Source organism: Narcine bancroftii, chromosome 4 (assembly GCF_036971445.1).
Source record: "Narcine bancroftii isolate sNarBan1 chromosome 4, sNarBan1.hap1, whole genome shotgun sequence".
NCBI lineage: Eukaryota > Metazoa > Chordata > Chondrichthyes > Torpediniformes > Narcinidae > Narcine > Narcine bancroftii.
Genome location: NC_091472.1, coordinates 210,835,277 through 210,850,706, shown reverse-complemented (window position 1 = coordinate 210,850,706; position 15,430 = coordinate 210,835,277). Strand labels below are relative to the sequence as shown.

Sequence of the window (15,430 nt, the reverse complement as noted above, 5' to 3'; positions counted from 1 at the left end):
CCTGTCTGCCCCCTGCACCCCTCCCCTTTTCCCTGCGTGGGACCCTGTTTGCCCCCACCCTCGCCCTCCCGTGCTCCCCCCCCTCCCCCCGTGGGTTCGACTGATGCCTCCACCCATTCGTGCCGCCGAGGGGGACAGGAGCTGCAGCCGGATACACTCGCTGCTCACGGCATTGTCAGGGACCCTTCTCCTTGATCTACCCCCTGTGACAGAGGCGCGGTCCCTGCCCTCACCTTCCCTTTCCATTCCTTTCCCCACCGGCCCGACTGTTGGGGGACGAGGCCCCGCCGGACCTTGGTGCCGCTCGCCCCCTTCCCCAAGGCCGCACTTACCCTCCGGCAGCGGCAGCTCCAGCTCCAGCTCGCGCCCCCGGGCACCGACCATTCGGGACCCACCCGGTGCAAGTCTCACCTCCACCCTGGGACCCAGGCCGCAATTTCCTCCGTGGACCGGCCCGTTGCTGAGGGAACGCTCGTGGGCCCCATGACGTCAACGCGCACACGCCTGGTTGCGCCTAGCCGCCACGTGACAGGATGACCGCAGCCCGGGTGGAAACGCGGATGGAGCTGTTTATCTGAGGAGCAGCCCCGAGCCGTTTCCGGGTGGGATGTGGGAACAAGGGGAATAAAGCAGCGAAAAGGGAGTGGGGGTAAAACTGGTAAGACGGGCAAAGTTCATGTTGGGGTTTTTAAAGGGGACACTGCGCTCAGGCCGGGCTCGGTGATGGGCAGTAAGAGAGAGCAGATTGAGAAAGGGGTTCAGCTGGAGACGTTGGGGGTGGAATACGATCTCCACGCTCCCTCCCTCAATTATGTTCCCGCTGCTTCACTTTACGAGGGTCCCTTTAAAACGGACCAACGTTCCTTCTTCCCAATCTGGTTGAGCTCACTATTGCCGCACCTTCTACATTTTCCGCGTTTTTTTAAGTGTTATTGGTCTTTTCCCCCTCCGTCCAAATTCGCCGCGTTTGCTGTAAAAATGTTCTCATTTTAATGCATCTCAGTTCTGAACAGCGAATGATTCATTACTCAATGAATCACTGGAGAAATTGTGTCACTTTTTACTCTTCACAGCTGGTGAAAGGGCAGGGTAACCGCTTTGGCAGGTGGTCGCTCACTTATTGCGGGAAAATCATCTCAATATATTTGTTTACTGTTTATGATTTGGACAAAAAATATTTTAATTGTCTCTGGCTCTAGGGGTCCCACATCAACTTTTCCTAATAATGGGATTTCTCCCTTCCCTTTGTCAATTTCCCACCCTCTGTTTCCACGCATCTTTTCCCTTCCTTCTGTCCTGGGTAAACTTGTACCTCTCATTTTGTTCGTTTTAGATTGGTCACAGTGTTTGAGCTACCGAAAGAAAATATACACATACACACCGAAAGCAGTTCAGTTTATACAAATCTTTATTAAAAATTCAAAAGCTGATTTCAAACTACAATATGCCAGCCCTTCCCAACTATACTTATCAACGCCTGGACTGGTCCCAACTGCCGAAGCGAGGCAACGACCACACACTTGTCGGGGCGCTGGTAGCATCTTCTCCACCTCCCCCGACCGGGACGTTGACTGGACTCTATAAGTTCTTCTTGCTGAGAGATGTTGCCACCTCTCAGAAAGTCTTAAACTTCAGCAGTGGGACCATGGCTTATATTACCCAAAAACTGCTTACCCAAGCACTTATTCCCAGCACAGTAAAAAAGATAAGATAGCATGCTTAGGCTTCAGATTATCACTTTGAATACAATGGTTTATTTTGCATCAAGGCTAGGCCTCTGACAGTCTGCGACCAAAACAAGCAGGAAGATTAAATGTTCTTGGTACACAGATGTCCTTTCGTCAGTTAACTGCATCTCTGGACCCTCGGTGGAATTTAGCTTATGTCTGCTGATTCTAAAAAAACATACAGGTTCTCAGCCTTGCAGAAGCAAAGGCTGCAAAAGTAAAAAAAATACGGTTTAAATCTTCCATTACACCTTCTCCTTGGCACTTGTTTCTCATCGCCCTGCAATACTGAATCCTGCCATAATTGTAAACTCAGCCAATTGACCTGAGATACCCGAAGGCTCACTCTCCTCCCTCCCCGACCCACCTGGCCCATCCTCCATCCCTTCCTTCACTCCTTCCAGCCACTTCGCTCTCCTTTTCATAACCTCTCTCCACCTCTCCCCTCTTCGCTGTCCAACTCACCCGCCTCCCTCCCCTTCTAACTACATCTCCTTTCCCTCCGATCCCTTCCCTTCGCCCCCTCATCGATATTTTCACCTTTCGCACCCCTCCCTTCTCTTCCCTCTGCCCATTCGCTTCCTGCTAACCCAACCCCTTATCCCTATGTAATCTCACTGCTTTAACCTCCATCCCCATGCCTCTTCCACCTGTCCCTCTCATCTCCCACCCTAAGGACTGGATTAACCTATTTGCAAAGTAGTATATGCTATGGGCCCCACATTTCCAAGGGTTCCGCGCTAAATGCTTGCAAGCTTGGGCGATGAGAAGCTGCGCGTTCCCCGACAAGCCCCGATGCGCGTGCACAGCGTTTGCCTGGACACTGCCTCCAGGGCTGAGTCCGCTCTGACACGTGACAGATTGCTCCGCGCTGACGTCAGAGGGCTCGCGAGCGTCGCTGAGCTTCGTTCCCACAGCAACGGGCCGGTCCACGGAGGAGGCCGCGCTCCGGGCCCTGGGGTGGAGATGAGACTTGCCCTGGGTGAGCTGAGCGGGAGGAGAAATACACGGGGGGAGGGGTCCTGAATGGTTGGTGCCCAGGGCGCGGGCCCGGCCTTTGTTGGATCCGGTGCTGCCGGGGAAGCGGGTAAGCGGCACCAAGGTCCGGCCGGGGCCTCATCCCCCCACAGTCGGGCCGATGGGGATAAGGAAGGGGCGGTGAGGGCAGGGACCGCGCCTCCTGTCACACGGGGAGGGGGGAGAATCAGGGAGAGTGGGCAGCAAGTGTGTCCGGCTGCTCCCCCCGGTCACACGGATGGGTGGGGGCAGCAGTCGGACCCACGGGGGGGGGGGGGGGGGGGGGGGTGGTGCGGACTGGGTCCCACACAGGGCAAAGGGGGAGGGGAACAGGGGGCAGACAGGCTCCCACACAGGGGGAGGGGGACAGGGTCCAACAGGGAAAGGAAGAGGGCTGGGTGGTGGGCAGATGGTCTCCGATGCCCACCTCCGGTCCCCCCGATTAGATCTGATGCCGACTCTGTGTGAGAGAGGGAGAAAGAAATTGGTCCAAGAGAGAAAAGAGAAAAGTCCAGAAAGAGGTGTCTGTGCGGTCAAGTGTCATTTTACTGAGGGAAAGGGAGTCTCCTTCGAGAGGGAACATTCCCAAAGGCTATGTTGTGATCAGAGAGAGAGAATGAATCACAGAGGGAGGGGGGGGGGGGGTAGTCTCTTTCAAGCAATGAATGCTTTAACAAAGGGAAAGGGAGAGGTGCTCTAGAGAGAGAGGCGGGGGTAGGTAACTAGAGAGAAAGAGAATATTGTGTCAGATAGAGAGGGAGTGTGTTCCAGGACCAGAGAGTCAGGGTGAGTTGTCACAGACAGGGAGATATGGAAAAGTATCCAAGAAAGAGATGTAGTGGAAAAGGAGATCTGGATAGAAAGGAGGGGTGGGGGATGTTCGACAGAGGTCTTCGAGGATGAAAGAGGAACAAATCTTCCAGAGAGCCAGGCAGAAGTGTCACAACCTCCAGGGTATTCCATCTGCACACTATCCAACTAGGTGCCATTCATTTCCACTTCTCCCTTCAACCTCTTCACACCCCTCTGCCTCCTTCGCTCTTCCCACCCCTCGGCCTCCTTCCCCTCCCTCTCTCCACCCCTCTGCCTTCCCTCCCTCCACTTCCTCAAATCAACTTCTGCCTCCTTCCCTCCAGCTCCAACCCCCCCCCCCCCCATCATTTTGCAGCTTTTCCCCTCTTCTACCCTCCCTCCTGTATCTCCCTGTGACCTCCTACTTATTAGCGTGTGCTCCATCTCCCTGCCTACTTCCACAACCGGGATTCTCCTTGGCCCAATACAGACCTCTTCTTCCTCCTCCTGGTCATCTTCTACCTGCTCTGGACCTTTATATTTCAAACTGCTGCCATGACATCAACCGTATTGACTTCACTACTCCCGCACCACCTTGGAACGCCTGGCCCTTCACTCTCTCCGCACCAATCCAAACCTCACCGTCAAACCTGCAGACAAGACCGGTGCTGTTGTGGTCTGGTGCACTGACCTCTATCGGCCAAAGCCAGACAACAACTCTCAGACACCTCCTCTTACCCCTCCATCAGGACCCCACCAAAATACTATCACCACCATCTCTGAACTTGTCACTTCCGGCCACCTCCCTGGCACAGCCTCCAACCTTATTGCTACCCAACCCCACACTGCCCATTTCTACCTTCTCCCCAAGATCCACAAACCCATTTGTCCTGGAGGATCCATCGCGTCCGTGTGCTCCTGCCCCACTGACTGGTCTCCACTTGCCTCGACTCAGTTTGTCCCCCCTGGTTCAGTCCGTCCCCACCTACATCTCGGACACTTCACATGCCCTCCATCACTTTAATAACTTCCAGTTCCCTGAACTCAATCACCTCATATTAACATGGATATCTAATTCCTAAACACCTCTATCTCCCAGACTGAAGGCCTCAAAGTTCTTTGTTTCTTTCTGGACAATTAACCCAACCAGTCCCCCTCCACTCCCACCCTCCTCTGGCTGGCAAAACGTCCTCACCCTTAATTTTTCCTTTGACTGATCCCACTTTCTCCAGGTAAAAGGGGTCGCAGTGGGTACCAGTATGGGTCCGAGCTATGCCTGCCTTTTTGTTGGCTACGTGGAGCAATTCATACTCTTAGCCTACACAGGCAAGGCCCCTAAATTCTTCCTCCACGACATCAATGACTACTTTAATGCTGCTTCATGCACCCATTGACTTCATCCACTTTGCTGCCAACTTCCACTCCAACTTCAGAGTCACTTGGTCCATCTCTAGTGTAATGAGCCCAGAGGATTAAAAAACCCAGCAGCAATAGAAATTCACCAAGAAATTGTTGCTTAAACAAAAGTTGCTTTTAATTTTCTTTAAACATAAAAATAAGATCAAAATTTAACTTATTACTATTAACTTAACCTAACTTAACCCCCTTCTAATTCTAAGCGCACATATATGTAATGTGTAAGTTCAGGAAAGTTCTTTGTTTCACAGTCCAATTATTCACTTCTCACTTCTTCAAGTTCTTCGGTATCAGGTAATTCTTATACTGTGCACAGAATTTAACATTTATGAAACTTCATCAGTTAAATAGTTACCGCTCAGGAAGGTTCTTGTTGGTTTCAGAGAGATATTTGTTGCTCATTGGACACACACAAACTGATTTCCTCCAATCAATCACTTTAATGTCTTGCCGAAGTAACTTGCAATATCATGGGTTTTCCAAATGATAACTTCTCTTTCCACCACAGAGTTCCTCTCGTTTCCCTTATTTCAGGAGAAACACTCTCGCCAGCCATTTCCTCTTGTAAGGACCACAAGGGTTTTGAACAGGTTGAACTCAGAACTTACAACCCGTCTTCAAAATGAGATTTTTTTCAACAAGCCTGCCAGCTTGCCATTTTGCAGCCTTAACTGCTACTGTTGAACTGACCTCTCTCTCTCTCTTTCACTCACTCAGAGAAGAATCCTGTTCTTTTTCTCTCTGCCAAAACCTTTCCCAAGGCTCCAACCCCCAATCTTTGAAAGATCTTATCTGTACTTTGAGCCTGGACTTTTCCATTTTCACCTGCTTTTGAAGTTCTTTCCAAAGCAGTTCCACTGTCTTTTGAAAAGCTAACTGAAGCCTGAACATCTGTCTTATGCAAAGCTCTTGCATTTTAAATGAGATGTCTTTTGTGAAATGTTACTCTGTGAAGTGACCTATACTAAACGCCCACAATCTATCTCTTTTATTAAAGACAAATTTATCCATAACTATAATAATATAACCCATAACACTCTACCTTTCCTCGATCTCTCTCTGTCTCCATCTCGACAGTCAACTCTTGACAGACATCTTTAAACCCTCCAACTCCCACAGCTACCTTGACTACACCTCTTCCCACCCTGTCCCCTGTAAGGATTCCATTCCATTCTCTCAATTCCTCTGCCTCCATCACATCTGCTCTCAGGACGAGGACTTCCATGCTTGATCATCTGAGATATCCTCCTTCTTCAAACAATGTGGCTTTGCCTCTACCACCATGAACTTAGCACTCACCCACATATCCTCCATTACCCACACATCTGTCCTGGCCCCCTCAGCCCCACACGCAACAAGGACAGGATTTCTCTTGTCCTCACCTACCACCCCACCAGCCTTCACATCCAACACATCCTCCTCTGACATTTCTGCCACCTACATGATCCCACCACTAGACATATTCCCCATACAGTCTATTCAAGGATAGTCACCTTGGCTTTGTGAGGTCATGCCTCAGGAGTCCAATTGAGTTTTTTTGAGGAAGTAACAAAAATTGATGAGGGTAGTGCAGTAGATGTGGTCTACATGGATTTTAGCAAGGCATTTGACAAGGTCTCCCACAAGAGACTCATCCAGAATGTCATGAGGCTTTGGAGATCAGTGGAACCTTGGCTGTGTCGTTAAAAAATTGGCTTGTATGAAGAAAGCAGAGAGTAGTAGTGGAAGGAAAGTATTCTGCCTGGATGTCGGTGACTAGTGGAGTACTAGTGGAACCCCTGCTCTTTGTGACTTTATAAATGACCTGGATGAAGAGGCAGGTTAGGTCAATAAGTTTACAGATGGCATGAAGGTTGGAGGAAGTGTGGATGGAGCTGAAGATTACAAGATGATGTAGACAGGATGCACAGTTGGGCAGAAAAGTGGCAGATGGATTTCAATCTGGATAAGTGTGAGGTGATGCAATTTGGAAGGACAAACCAGAAGGCTGAGGACAGGGTTAACTAATGGTTGGTTACTTAAGAGTGCAGGTGAACAGAGAGACCTTGAGGTTCAAATCCATACATCCCTCAAGGTTGGCTCACAGGTTGATGAGATAAGGTCTTCATTAACAGGGGGATTGAATTTAGGAGTAAAAAGGTCATGTTGCAACCCCACAAATCTCTGGTAAGACCACACTTGAAGTATTATATTCAGTTCTGATCACCTCATTATAGGAAGAATATGGAAGCTGTGGAGAGGGTGCAGAGGAAATTTGCCAGGATGTTTACTGGATTGGGAAACAAGTCTTGAGGCAAGGTTAGCAGAGCTGGAACTTTTCTCTTTGATGCATGGAACGATGAGAGGAGACTTGGTAGAGGTCTACAAGATTATGAGAGGCATAGATTGGGTGGACAGTCAGTGCCTGTTTCCCAGGCAAACGCCAGAGGACATATGTATAAAGTTAAGGGAGGGAAGTTTAGGAGAGACATCAGGGTTAAGTATTTTCAACAGAGAGTTGTGGATGCCTGGAATGCCTGCTGGGGATGGTGGTGGAGGCTGGAACATTGAGGGCATTTAAGAGACTTTTAGACTGACACATTAATGAAAGAAAAATAGAGGGTTATGGGTACTTTTTTTAGGAAGGAATATATGGGTCGGCACAACATTGAGGGGGCAAAGGGCCTGTGATTTGTTCTATTCTCCTCTCTGCCTTCAGTAGGGACTGCTCCTTCAGTGATTCCCTGGTCCACTCCTCCCTCCCCACCAATCATCTTCTTGGGACCTACCCCTGTGACCATAGAAGATGCTCCACTTGCACCCACACCACCTCACTCAGCACCATTCAGGGCCTCAAACAATCCTTCCAAGTGAAGCAACTTGTGAATCTGCAGGGGTCGTCTACTGTATCCATTGCTCCCGCTGTGGTCTCCTCTACATTGGAGAAACTGGACGTAGATTGGGAGATCACTTTGTTGAGCACCTCACCTTTGTCTGCCTCAATAGCGTGGATCTCTTGAGTGGCCACCCATTTCTATTCCAAGTCCCATTTCCTTGCTGATGTGTCTGTCCATGATCTCATGCACGGCCAGACTGAGACCACCCGCAACATCTCAACTTCCCACTGGGCACCCTCCAAACGGATGGCTTTAATATCGACTTCTCTGGCTTTCATTAAACCCTACCCCCTACTCCTTCCTCCCCGTCTACTTCCCTCTAGTTCTCTCTCTCTGACTCTTCCCTTTTTCTTTTGCCTTCTTTAATTATATTTTTTCTCTTCGATTAATCACAGCACGGTAACAGGCCATTTCGGCCCAAAAATCCGTGCTGCCCATTTACACCCCGTTAACCTACACCCCCAGTACATTTCGAATAGTGGGAAGAAACTGGAGCCCCTGGGAAAACCCACACAGATTTGGGGAGAACATACAAACTCCTTACAGACAGCCCGGGATTTGAACCCATGTCCCAATTGCTGGTGCTAACTGCTCCTCTAAGTGTGCCACTCTTTCACAGAGCCAAAATCAATTCTCACCTTTCCTCTTGTATCCAATTAACACCTTTTGGCTGTTGGCTGGGGCTCCTTCCCCTCCCAGTTTTCCCCCTTTCTCTCTCATCTTTAATTAAGATGCCTGCTTATACCTTGAGGAAGGCCTCAGGCCCGAAACATCAGTAATATATCTTTACCACCCGAGACCAACTGAGTTCCTTCCGTCTTTTTACTACAATCTCAGTGTCTGCAGACTTTCACATTTCATTCCATCTCTGGGTGGAGCCACAGGAAAATGGGTGGGATTTTGAATGAACATTTCTCATCAGCCTTTACTGTGGAGGGGATCATGGAAGGCAAGGAGCTGAAGAACATGAGTGGCAGTGTCCTGGACCAGGCAAGTAGTAGTAGCAGGGAGGGAGTGTTGGCAGCCCTGGAGAATATTTGAGCAGATAAATCCTTCACACCTAGTGAGAAGCTGGGGAAGAAACTGGAGGCCCTTGCTGGGATATGTACATCATTTTTGGCTTCAGGCTAAGAGCTGGAGGACTTGGTGGGGAGTGTGGGGCAGTATTGTGTTCTTATTTAAAAATGGCTGGAGGACTTGGTGGGGAGTCTGGGAACAACAGGCCCTTGAGTTTGATGTCAGTGGTCAGAAAATTGTTGGAAGGGAATCAGGGACGGGATCTACCAGCAGATGGATAGTCAGAAACCATTTGAAGGTCACCAGCATCGATTCATGTGTGGCAGCTCATGCCTCACGAATCTGATAAAAGAGTTTTTCCAAAGAGGATTGATGAGGACAGGACGGTGGTTGTGGACAAGGTCCAAAAGGCTGGTTAGTCTGAAAGGTGAAATCATATGGGATCCAAGATGAACTGGCCGATTGGATTCAAAACTGGCTGAATGGATGGAGACAGAGGGTAGGGCTGGAAGGATTTTTTTCTTGATGGGAGGTCTGTGTCCAGTGGTGACCTGCAAAGGTCAGTACTGGGTTCACTGCTATTTGCCATATCTTTTCTTTGGCTTGGCTTCGCGGACGAAGATTTATGGAGGGGGTAAAAAGTCCACGTCAGCTGCAGGCTCGTTTGTGGCTGACAAGTCCGATGCGGGACAGGCAGACACGATTGCAGCGGTTGCAAGGGAAAATTGGTTGGTTGGGGTTGGGTGTTGGGTTTTTCCTCCTTTGCCTTTTGTCAGTGAGGTGGGCTCTGCGGTCTTCTTCAAAGGAGGTTGCTGCCCGCCAAACTGTGAGGCGCCAAGATGCACGGTTTGAGGCGTTATCAGCCCACTGGCGGTGGTCAATGTGGCAGGCACCAAGAGATTTCTTTAGGCAGTCCTTGAACCAAGCCATGAAAGACCCCAACAATGAAGACGCTGTTTACATCCGGTACCGCACGGATGGCAGTCTCTTCAATCTGAGGCGCCTGCAAGCTCACACCAAGACACAAGAGAAACTTGTCCGTGAACTACTCTTTGCAGATGATGCCGCTTTAGTTGCCCATTCAGAGCCAGCTCTTCAGCTCTTGACGTCCTGCTTTGCGGAAACTGCCAAAATGTTTGGCCTGGAAGTCAGCCTGAAGAAAACTGAGGTCCTCCATCAGCCAGCTCCCCACCATGACTACCAGCCCCCCCACATCTCCATCGGGCACACAAAACTCAAAACGGTCAACCAGTTTACCTATCTCGGCTGCACCATTTCATCAGATGCAAGGATCGACAATGAGATAGACAACAGACTCGCCAAGGCAAATAGCGCCTTTGGAAGACTACACAAAAGAGTCTGGAAAAACAACCAACTGAAAAACCTCACAAAGATAAGCGTATACAGAGCCGTTGTCATACCAACACTCCTGTTCGGCTCCGAATCATGGGTCCTCTACCAGCACCACCTACGGCTCCTAGAACGCTTCCACCAGCGTTGTCTCCGCTCCATCCTCAACATCCATTGGAGCGCTTTCATCCCTAACGTCGAAGTACTCGAGATGGCAGAGGTCGACAGCATCGAGTCCACGCTGCTGAAGATCCAGCTGCGCTGGATGGGTCATGTCTCCAGAATGGAGGACCATCGCCTTCCCAAGATCGTGTTATATGACGAGCTCTCCACTGGCCACCGTGACAGAGGTGCACCAAAGAAAAGGTACAAGGACTGCCTAAAGAAATCTCTTGGTGCCTGCCACATTGACCACCGCCAGTGGGCTGATAACGCCTCAAACCGTGCATCTTGGCGCCTCACAGTTTGGCGGGCAGCAACCTCCTTTGAAGAAGACCGCAGAGCCCACCTCACTGACAAAAGGCAAAGGAGGAAAAACCCAACACCCAACCCCAACCAACCAATTTTCCCTTGCAATCGTGTCTGCCTGTCCCGCATCGGACTTGTCAGCCACAAACGAGCCTGCAGCTGACGTGGACTTTTTACCCCCTCCATAAATCTTACTATAGATGACAATGTAGTGAACTTGATTGTAGATCAGTCAGGAAGAAGGGCCAGAAGCAGCAAATGATTTAAGATTCTTTTATTGTCATATCATAAAATTATTTTTCTTTTTCTTTCACAGAGGGTAGCATGGTTGGCATAGCGGTTAGCGCAACGCCATTATAGCGCCAGCAATCGGGACTGGGGCTCGAATCCTGCGCTGTCAGGAAGGAGTTGTATTTTCTCCCCATGTCTGTGTGGGTTTTCCCCAGGGGCTGTTCAAAACGTATTGGGGATGTAGGTTAATTGGGTGTAAATTGAGCGGAATGGGTGGCCCGAAATGGTCTGTTGCCAAGCTGTATGTCTAAATTTCAATTTAAAACAGATGTAATATTATACAAAATTACATTTACTCTGCTGTAAGGCAGCCAGAGATTTGCTATCAGCAGAAATTTCCTGGTGCCCCTTTAGTCAGGAAGAGAAGCAAAAGGGAGTCCCTTCAGGGTTGCCGTCTGTGGATTTGCCTCCAGTGCTCCCTTAGCCTTCAGTGTCTGAGGCCCCCTCAGGAGCCCCTCCCGCCCTCAGCACCCTCTCACATCCCGGTTCCGATACTTGGTGCCCCTTCAGCCAGTCTCCAGCAGCCTTCAGCTTGCATGGGGTTCCTTGCCTCAAGTAGCCAACAGCCCCACTGCCTCTATGTTCTGCAGCCTTGGAACCTCTGGCTGGTCTGCTGCTGTGGTCACCATCCCAAGGACAGTCCCCTCAAATGGAAGAAGTTCTGCTCATTTCCTAGTGCTCTGTGCCAGTCCACTGCTTTACAGAGTCTACAACCCCTCAAAGTCTCTGCAAGCACAGGCACCACCATATTGGGCCCAGACACCATGCCAGCAGAATTTTAAAATAAAACATCACCAGCTCCTTTAACAGGCTGTTTAAAGGTGTCACTTTTGAAAAATATGTTTGGGGGAGCAACAGCACTGTGTGCTTTTTTCTAAGGATGGTGGGGAACGGGGGAGTAAATGGTGCTGAGTCCACGGCCGCATCAGCCATGGTCTAGTGAACGGCAGAACAAGCCGATTCCTGCTTGTGTGTTGTTAGAGAGGCAGAGATGAGGTTTCCATCAGCCAATGAATTCAGCAAGGTGACGGTACAGAGATGAGACTTGACAGTACAGTGAAGAATTGTAGATGTAGATTAAACAAAAACTCTGCTGCATCCCAGACAATGGAAGTTGAGGTTGTTCTGGGTCAAAACACAACGGCAGCATCTGCCCCAGATTCACGTGTGGAAAGTTTTTGCTCATCCACGTGTTGACTGAACAGCATGAATGGCCTGACAGAGTGAAGTGGACCGGAGATGGTGGAAAGGTAGAGGTGAAAATGATCAATGGACACGTGAAACCTGGCCTTGTGTCTGCAAATGTGATCAAGCAGGGGCAGCGTTTAGATCAGAAATGGAGAGGGGACAAAGATAGGGGAGGGCCTGATGCAGGAGGGGTTTGAGAACACAAATAAAAAGGGCACCTTACCCCTCCATAAATCTTCGTCCGCGAAGCCAAGCCAAAGAAGAGAAAAAGGGACTTTAGAATGTCTGGGTCAGAACTTGGCCTTTGTGATGATCCATCCTGATAGTGACTGAACTTCAAACAGTATTTCCACTTTGGTGAATTCAGTGCGTTACATTGTTAATGTAAAGTCATAAGTTTTGAATTTTTGTGCTAGTTGGAGACTTGGACTCAACAATCTCACCCGAAACAAAACTTATTTTTATTTTTAGAGATCCAGCACGGTAACAGACCTTTCTGGCCTACGAGCTCGTACCACCCAAATACACCAATTAACTGACAAATCCTGTGAGGATTTTTTGTGGAGGTTGGGAGAAACCCACCCAGGTCACGGGGAGAACATACAAACTACTTACAGACAGCGCTGGATTGGAACCCGGGTGCCTGGCACTGTAATCGCGTTGCGCTAGTTGCTCCACTCTGCTGGAGGAACTCAGCGGATCGAGCAGCATTGGTGGAAAAGAAAAAGAATCCCCAACATTATGGACCAGCACCTTCCGATGTCCCCTCTCCTCAAAATATTGCCTGATATGTTCCGAGGAGGTGCTGGGAAATAATCCTGGGATATTTATTCCTCAATCAACATAAAAACAATGATCGATGTCGTTATCGTTGATGGGATCTTTCTATGCATTGATTTGCAACTGTGTTTCATCCATAGTAGCAGTCACACCCTGGGAGATTGATTTAGGAGACACGGGCCCGAGAACAGTCTTTCATGGTGATGAGCATTACCCAGGAATTTCTTCAGCTAAGAAAGTGCCTTATCTCCATAGGAAACAAAGGAGTGCGCAGGTGCACAGGAAGTGACATCACATGCACGTGAGCTGTGCCAAAGCTTCCGGTGCTTGTCAGGGATCAAAGGTGATTCAGCACCGGACGCCAGGGACAGAGCGCAGCACCGGGTCCCAGAACGGAGGGCTCCCATAGATCTGGGGCTTGCAACGCCTGGCTGGAGGACACTTCTCCCTGGATCCTGGCCTTAGTCCCAGCTTTAGTGTTGATTTAACCCACTGGCCAACTTTCTGGCAGCTTCCATCAGGCTGAGCTCATACTGTACACCCTGGAGCAGGACTGCGTTGATTTATCCCCTGGTCACACCCTCTTGTCCCCACAGTGATGAACCCATTTCAGTGCTCCGTCTGCGGGAAGAACTTTAAATGGTTGAGTCAGTTAACAATACACCGTCGGGGCCACACTGGGGAGAGGCCCTTCATCTGCTCAGAGTGCGGCAAGGGCTTCACCCACACCTCCAACCTGCAGATGCACCAGCGAGTCCACACTGGGGAGAGGCCCTTCACCTGTCCTGAGTGTGGCAAGGGCTTCACCAATTCGTCCAACTTGCTGACCCACCAGCGGGGCCACACTGGGGAGAGGCCTTTCAACTGCCCTGAGTGCGGCAAGGGCTTCACCCACACCTCCAGCCTGCTGACCCACCAGCGGGTCCACACTGGGGAAAAGCCGTTCATCTGCCCAGAGTGCAGGAAAGCCTTCATAAACAGGTCCAATCTTCAGAAACACCGGCGAGTCCACACCGGGGAGAGGCCCTTCACCTGCCCCGAGTGCGGTAAAGGCTTCACCCAGACCTCTAACCTGCTAACCCACCAGCGGGGCCACACCGGGGAAAAGCCCTTCATCTGCCTTGAGTGTGAGAAGGCTTTCACCTACAGGTCCAACCTTCAGCGACACCAGCGGATCCACACTGGGGAAAAACCATTCACCTGTCCCAAGTGCCAAAAGGCCTTCACCAACAGGTCCTGCCTTGAGATACACCAGCGAGGCCACACCGGCGAAAGACCCTTCACCTGCCCTGAGTGCGGCAAGGGCTTCAGCAATCGATCAAACTTGCTGACCCACCAGAAGATTCACAGCAGCGACAGGCCATTCATCTGCCCTGATTGCGGGAAGGCCTTTGCCCAGTCCTCTGACCTGCTAACCCACCAGCGGGTTCACACCAGGGAGAGGCCATTCGTCTGCCCCAAATGTGGCAAGAGCTTCACCCAGTCCTCCAACCTGCAGAGACACCAGAGGTTCCACATCAGTGGAAGACACTTCACCTTCCTCAAGTGCGGCAAGCGCTTCATGCAGTCCTCCAACTTGAGGAAGCACCAGAGTGTTCACACCGATGAGAGGCCCTTCAACTGCAACAAAGCTTCACCCAGTCAGCCAGCCTGCTGGAAGCACCAGCAGGTCCACAAGTGAGCCAGATTCTGTTGCTGATCTAACCCCACACCCCTGTCATTCTAACCAGGGTTGGTCTGTTTCCACTGTCCTGTCCCCGTCCATCTGATCTTAACGGCCCCTGTAACCGTCCTGCAACTGAATGTATTTGGCCTTGAACAGCGAGGACTTTTCTTGGGCATCAGTTAGAATTATTTGAATGGTCATTTGGCCCATCTATTATTCTGCCCAGTCATATTGATTGTAAGGCAACTGAAAGCTTCTCCCTCCTCTCTCTATTCTGGTGATGGGGGGAGGTGGGATTGAGGTGCCTGGCCATGTGGCAAGCAGAACTTGGGTGGGTAGGAGTCTAGAAGCCTTTGCCACAAGTGGGAATGGGTGTTTCATAAACTGTCATTTGGAAACTCAAGATGAATGAATGAATGGGTCGCAGATCAGCCTCAATGGGCCATAAAGTTATGCAGCACAGGCAGAAAACAGGCCATTCATGCCAGCTTGTTTGTGCTGGCCCCATTTGGCCCACATCCTTGTTACACCCTTCCAATCTATGTTCCTGAATCTATGTCTTTAAGTTCTCCTGCCTCCACGACTTCCCCTGGCAGCTCATTTCACATGCCCACCACCCTCTGTGTAAAGTTAAATCGGGGAGTCTGCAGATGCTGGGTCTGCAGTGCGATACTGGAGAAACTCAGCAGGTCACTCAACGTCTATAGGTTAACTAACGTTTCGGGCCTGGGCCCTTCATTGAGGTTGGAGCAAAAAGCAGGCAGTCACCTGAATAACGAGGAAAGAGGAAATGGGGAGGTGCTCAGGCTAACAGGGGAGAGGTTATAGGTGGATACAGGTGG

General features: G+C 50.2%; 2 pseudogenes; one reads left to right on the top strand and one right to left on the bottom strand.

Annotated features, from left to right (window-relative positions):
• Window positions 1–513, bottom strand: part of LOC138761550 (zinc finger protein 383-like) — a 21,183-nt pseudogene extending 20,670 nt beyond the window's left edge.
• Window positions 1–15,430, top strand: part of LOC138761561 (zinc finger protein 420-like) — a 114,592-nt pseudogene that overhangs the window by 81,493 nt on the left and 17,669 nt on the right.